This window comes from Branchiostoma floridae, chromosome 8 (assembly GCF_000003815.2).
Source record: "Branchiostoma floridae strain S238N-H82 chromosome 8, Bfl_VNyyK, whole genome shotgun sequence".
In the NCBI taxonomy this organism is placed as follows: domain Eukaryota; kingdom Metazoa; phylum Chordata; class Leptocardii; order Amphioxiformes; family Branchiostomatidae; genus Branchiostoma; species Branchiostoma floridae.
The window spans coordinates 15,748,636-15,755,397 of NC_049986.1; the positions used below are offsets into that span (position 1 = coordinate 15,748,636).

The 6,762-nt window shown below is 43.2% G+C and overlaps 1 protein-coding gene across 3 annotated transcripts in view; it reads left to right on the plus strand.

Moving 5' to 3' along the window:
* Positions 1-6,762, plus strand: part of LOC118420765 (nuclear receptor subfamily 5 group A member 2-like) — a 101,197-nt gene that overhangs the window by 6,936 nt on the left and 87,499 nt on the right. Inside the window, exon 1 of one of the 3 annotated variants that reach the window (XM_035827742.1) lies at positions 4,585-4,696. The exons of the other annotated variants lie outside the window; for them this stretch is intronic. The gene's annotated coding sequence lies outside the window, so the exon portion shown is untranslated. Of the gene's footprint in view, positions 1-4,584; positions 4,697-6,762 lie in introns of those variants that run through there. 3 annotated transcript variants of the gene reach the window in all.

A 6,762-nucleotide genomic window follows, 5' to 3' on the forward strand; every position in this document is an offset into this window, starting at 1 on the left:
CGTCCGATCGAATCGCACCTAATGTGAGGGGGGTATAACGGCGTCTATCTCGAATTCACTATGATACTCCTCTGACTGTATCGTGTACAGGCAAAACTACGAAAACCTCGCCCTCCTTTTTCAGCACTCGGTTCCAGTGCCGAATTTTCGTCAAACCGAGGAGAGAACGTACACCTAATGATCCATTTTTTTTTTGTTTTTCACACTTGTGGATAATCTTATGCATTTCGATAGTTTACTACGCTTTGCATCATCCTATAAAAGCATCAGGGGTCTTCCCGTAGATCAATCGGCACAGCTCTGGGTAAGGCGAAGAAACGTCTTTCTCTATATGCCACTAGGTACGACAAGGGTACTGAACGAACGAACGAAGGAACAACGGAATTGATGAGTTTTAGACCGAATATGCAAAAATTGTCTGAATCATGTATCAACTTAGACTGGTAAGTGTGATTATAACTATACACTATGCTTTGTTTTTTCTCCGGTGATGCAAGGATAGCTCGCACCTGGCAGTGAGACTAGCGTATTTCCCAATGTAATTTTTGAAACTCTCTCTCTGAACTATATAATACTATAATTCAATGTTACAGTGCTGGTTTGCTTCATTTTTTTTCTCCACTGATGTAACGATAACCTTCACCTGATAGCGAGACCAACATAGTCTCCGGTGTATATTCTGTAAATCTCTGTCTTAACTATATAATACGACAGTTCAATGTTACACTGCCCCAGGTGTGGGCGTCGCGTAGGTGTGGTCACCCGCTGGTAGCCAGGGGATACACGGAAGACAGGTGATCACTTCAGGAATGGAGGAATCAGCATGTGAAGGGGACAAAAGTAATGTAATGAATAAATGTGTAGAAATTGAAATACCGTTAGGGAAAGCGACAAAGACGCCAAAAAGACATTGATATCTTATCATGCTTTTTCCTTTCTTTCATTCATCTTCCTATGTTACTCTTTCTTTTCTTTCTTTTCTATCTATTCTTTCTTTTCTTCCATTCTTTCTTTTCTTTCTCTATTTCATTCTTTCTTTCCTTCTTTCTTCTATCATTGGCTAGACAGCAATACTATTCGCAGGCATGCACACACAGACACACACACACAAACACACACACACACACACACACACACACACACTGCACACACACTCAGTCACACACACACACACACACACATGCACACACACGCGTACGCACACAGAGAGACACACACACACATACAAACACACACACACACACGCGCGCACAGACACACACGCACGCAAGTACACGCACACTCACTCTCATCTACACACAAACACATACACACGCACACATACACATACACACACTGCGGCTCTCTGTGCTGTAGGGGACACGTCCAATCGCTTCCCATCTCCACTCTGCCCCGGGACAGGAAAGCACGGCGGCACCACCCGTGAGAGTCCGGACACGATGTAGGGGGGAGGGGCATGAGAAGTTTAGGTTCAGGTCAGCTTGTCACAGTTTTATAACTTGTCAAGACATGCGTGTATGTGAACTAGGGCAGGCTGAGACGTGCAGGGGAAGTCTGGTATGTGCAGGGCGAATTGATTCGTGATCAGTGAATTAAAAAAGGGCCCTATTACACTAGACGGCGATCGCGCTACGTCCTCGTTGCGACCTGAATTGGATTTGTGTCACCCTTGTCTTCATACTTAGACTATCATGCAAGATGTAAAAGTATGCCTCGAAAGACGTTTCGTCTATAAAACATTTCGTCTACTATCTATGAAATTCGTTGAGTACTCGATTGGTAGCTGCACAGCCGCCGCCATAGTGGAATGGGCGTACTGAATTGTGACAGTGACGGCACATGTACATTGTGCTTGACAAAAAAGGCACAAATTTCATACACACGTTACGTTAAATGTTCCAAGTTCCCCACTGGCGTCATCGCTGCGGCCAAGCGATTTGACAGGACCCTTCCACGAAGTTTGTCGATAAAAAAACGAATCTTTCTCCGCTTTATGTGTTTTGTTGTCTTTATAGTCATACTACAACATTTTGCATGATATTTCAGGCAATGGTTACACAAATTCAATTTAGAACACTGCGACGTCGCTGACACACAGCAGTCCAGTGAGATATTCTCACAATTACATGTGTCGTTCACGGCTAATAGCCCCTTTCCACTAGGACGGCGCTCTCGCCGCGCCCTTTGCGACTTTTGCGGCCTTTGACATATCGCTCAACGAATTGTATATAGAAAAGAAACGGCGATCTCACTGCAACCTTAAACGGATGTGCGTTACCTTTGATTTCATACTAGGTATATCATACAAAATGTAAAAGTGTTATTGAAAAGAAAAAGCGTAAAACAATTAGTTTTTTAATACAATTCATGGAGCGATCCGTCAAATTGTAAGTCGCAGAGAGAGCGCGGCAAGAGCGACATCCTAGTAGAAAGGGACATAAGCTAATCTCCAAGCAGATCTTACCGGTGGCATGATTGTATATATATACATGTAGTATCATAAGTTTGGGGAAGGAGTTAAGCTGACAGAGAAGTTTCATTAGCCACCACGAAGGTCAATGGACCTTAGCCGGCTAAACTCCTTGCCCAAACTTCTGATACTAACTTATGCCACCGGTAAGCTCTGCTTGGAGATTAGGCATAATCTAGGCAATGCAGTGTCTAATAGTGTGGCTGATGTGACGCAAAACGGCCCACTTTCCCCAAACTCTGCCTCCGGAGTCGCGGTACTTTGGAGGTTGTTTCTTTGAAGTCCAAGGTCTGGCGGGGGAGCGGAATTCACCTCCCAAGCGCGCGAGTTAAATCGTTGTGAAACCGGGACTGAAGAAGAATGTCAGTCATGCAATTACGTCAAACTTAACGTGTCTTAAGGTGCACTCTCACTGCACTCGCGTCAAGCTTGCGTCACTGCGGGGTTTGAACAATACTCAACGAATGTCAGAGACAAATGACGAATTTTCTTACTCTTTGTGTATTTTATCGTCTTCTAAGTCATACTTTTACCTATTACGCAATATCTAAATTACAAGAAAAAATCGGAGAAAATAACAAAACGGTGACGCAGTGAACGAACCCCGCAGCGACGCAAGTTCACTGAAAAGGCACTTTTATGTTACAGACATTTGGATAATTTCACGAGATTTTTAACGTTCAATGATGAGGCGTAAAAAACACATTAGGACATACTGATTTGATTAACGTTATATGGACGTACCCAAAAACTGATGCGAGCGTGCGAAGAAATTAAGTTGGATAAAACAATATTGCCTTCATGAATTATAAGTGATCAGTCTTCTTCCCATAATTACCAGACATCACGTGGACTTCCTAACTGAGATGGTTATCCCTACAGAATCACAGCTGTGAGAAAGTGAGCGTACATTTGTCCACAAAGGAACACTACCCACGAGTGACTCTAATAACTACTTGTATGCTTTTGCAAAGAAACTTTAAAACTGAATCATTTTAATGGCTCAATTAAGCTCTCGGGACTTCGTTTAGAACGAAGCTGACTTTTAGATAAAAGTATGTGCACAAGCTGTGTATCTGTAGGATGCATTTTTGGGAAGAAGCGTCTAAATTGAACCATTTTGATGGCTCCCGACAGCTCCCAAACGCCATTTGGAGTTCTGATGACAACATTTTAAACCGAAGCTGAATTTTCCACAAAGTACGTGCAAGCTGTGGATCTGTAGAATGTGCGCATAACTTCTAATTGATCTAGACGTTTGCACGTCACAGCCCACAAACGCCATTTTAAAACGTAGCTGACTTTTCCATAAAAGAAGATGCAAGCTAGCTCTGTAATTGACGAAAAAGAAACGAAAAAGGCCCGGGCCCAGAGAGCCTGCTATGGAGGCTAGGTCTTACCAACTGTTTCTCTGTAGGTTTCTCTCTCAGCGTGCCATCGTGAGGTGATTTATAACGGTCACCATCGAAACGACTCCAAGCTACATCTTGCTGATCAGGGACAAAAGAGGGGATTTGTAGACCAGTAGGATACATAAATAGTTCATGGAAAGTTGGAGGTAGAGAATATAGCAGGTATTCCTGCATGCCTATGGTTCTATCATTTTTAATAAAAGTTGTACATGTAACAAACGTTATCAACTAACAGTTAACGCTAGTTAGCCTTTATCCGCGAGGTGACCTATATCCGTTCCGTTTAAAAATGGGGTATTTAGGGATATCAAATCGACAGTGAATTCAAACTGCAATATTTTCAGTTTTTTCAGTAGAAACTACGTATACCGTCCGTGGACTCGATATCTTTACATTTCAGATACAACGGACTAAGGTTACCCCACGTATAAAGGTGAACTAACTTTACATTTAGTTTACAATAACCTCTCCTTTACAAAATCAAAGCACTTGTTCTGACGAAAAAGTTCGAAACTCGAGTCTAAATCGAGGCAACATCTACGTGATGTTCTAAGAATCTAACTTGGTCTTATTAACGTCATCTATCGGTTTCGCTGCAAAGTGAACAAAAAAGTTGTGCCGCCAGTGCTGTTGCACTTCACGAAAGGTCTCGCTAGGGGTCGCGCTTCCCTCGCACTTTGCTCGCAGACAATTTGTGGCCAATATCGAGGTCAATTTGACCATGTCAACCATGTTGGGCCGAGATTGTTCGACCTTTCATCCAAGAGCCGCCCGCAAGACTGCTTACATTTGCAATCACTGCACTTCTGAAAAGGTTGGTGTTCTAATCACCCCTAGTCACTTATCACACCGAATCAATACACGGCGACATTTATAGCTGATGATGTATAAAGGTAGACCTCAGGGTTCAGACAGTGGTCATTGAAAGGATCACATCGAATTATGGGTCAGCGCCCTGTACCTGTATATTATCGATCGTGCGACGTGCCGGTATGAATGTGAATGAAGGACGATGTAGTTCCCAACCCAGACTAGTCTCCAAGCAGACCCTACGGTGCGTAAAGATAGTATCAAAGCTGACAAAGGAGTATAGCCGGCACCAGGTGTCCGTTTGACTCCCTTTGCCGGCTATCTCCCTTTGGCCGGCTATACTCCTTTGCCAGCTTTGATACTATCTTTAGGCACCGTCTACTAGGGTCTGCTTTGAGACTAAACCAAGACGGCGCCCTCATTTCCTTTCGCTCGGGGGGACACTATTTATGAACCGCATATGCGGGATCTTTTGTCTTGTAGTATGTCGGGTTTCTGTACTCTTGATATTCTACAATTACCATCTCTGAGTATTCACGCGCGCGCGAATATTTGCAATAAGGATGCAAATTAGTCTTTTGTGGTGAAACAATGTTTACCTACGTGCAATGTTTGATAACCCTGATCCAATTAAAAATCTGGCTGCATTTAAGCATCTCTAAGCACCCACCAAACAGTTAACTGCTAAACTAGTACTAGTTCTAGTCCCCATCTTAACACCGTTAACATGTTGATCAGTGTCATTATCTAGCCAAAAAGCAACAAATGACCAAGACGGTGCGAGACATGGCAAAACATAAACGTTGATCAATTCTCTTCACATTTTGATGAATATGAAGATTAATGCAGGTTCCTACTACTCTATTTTCTAACCACTGTCTTGCCTCCTTGTTTTCCTATTGAGCGTTTCTTCTGTAGTCAGCATTTTATATTCTTCAGAATTATCATAAGGCTGTTCATATGTACGTGGCCTACATTTTGGTGAAATATGAAGACTAATATGAAGATTATGCAGGTTCCTACTTCTCTAAATCCTAACTAGTCTTAAATCCTTTGTGTGTTTTCCCTATTGAGCGCCTCTTCTGTAGTCAGAATATTATATTCTTTTCATTTATCATAAGGCTGTTCATATATACGTGGCCTACATTTTATGACATTACTAGTGTATAGCAATAACCATGCACATATGTTCTGCGCGCGCCGTGCATTGCGGGACTCGCTACTGATGGCCGGACATATATTTTCATTTGCCTGCCTGCAATGATAATGCCGCATTCATTCCCACCCTCTAAACGTAGCGATCACAATTCCCAGCTTGTTAGTCCCGACTCGGCGTCCCGTCTTGTGGTATAATCCCACAAAAATCACCCTAGCTGGCGTGGTGGGAACGGGACAAGTCTGGCCTACGGCGCAGGCGCAAGGCAAATGTAGGTCAATGGTGGGGAGATGACATCATAAGTTTGAGCTTGCGCCTGCGCACTGAAAAAGTAGGTCACCGTCAAGAGGGCATTGGCGGGGGTCGTCTGCCCCAGTGTTTGTAATATTTCTTTGTTTGCAACATTTTCCGTCCGTTTTGAGCGACAAAAAAGCACATACATGATTGAACAGGAGTACATCTTGCACCTTGCTGAATAATAACACAGGTTTATGGACTGTTACTTCGTTTTTCGTATTTTTTTTGTTGAGGGTGAGTCCATAAAACGGTGTTGTTGTGAGTCGCCGTGCCCCAGACATGCAAATGAGTGGCTGGGAAGTGCTCATGAATGAGGCATTACGGCTAGAAGTGGGTCAGTGAACCGCCCTGCACGGTGCCGGGTCTACAGGTAGCACAGGGATAGAAATAACGCCTATAAATACCCCTGTCACATTATCCACGATCTTCGGGCGTATCGATGGAAGATCGGCCATATTTAAGATCGACAGAGGGTTGCGCGTATTTTTCACCTGAAAACATGAACAACGGACATAGGATGTGTTACCCCTGATTTCACGATTAAAATATGATGCAAGGTGCAAAAAGTATGATGAAAAGACAACAAATCTTATCAACTATTATTCTTTGTCGCCCAG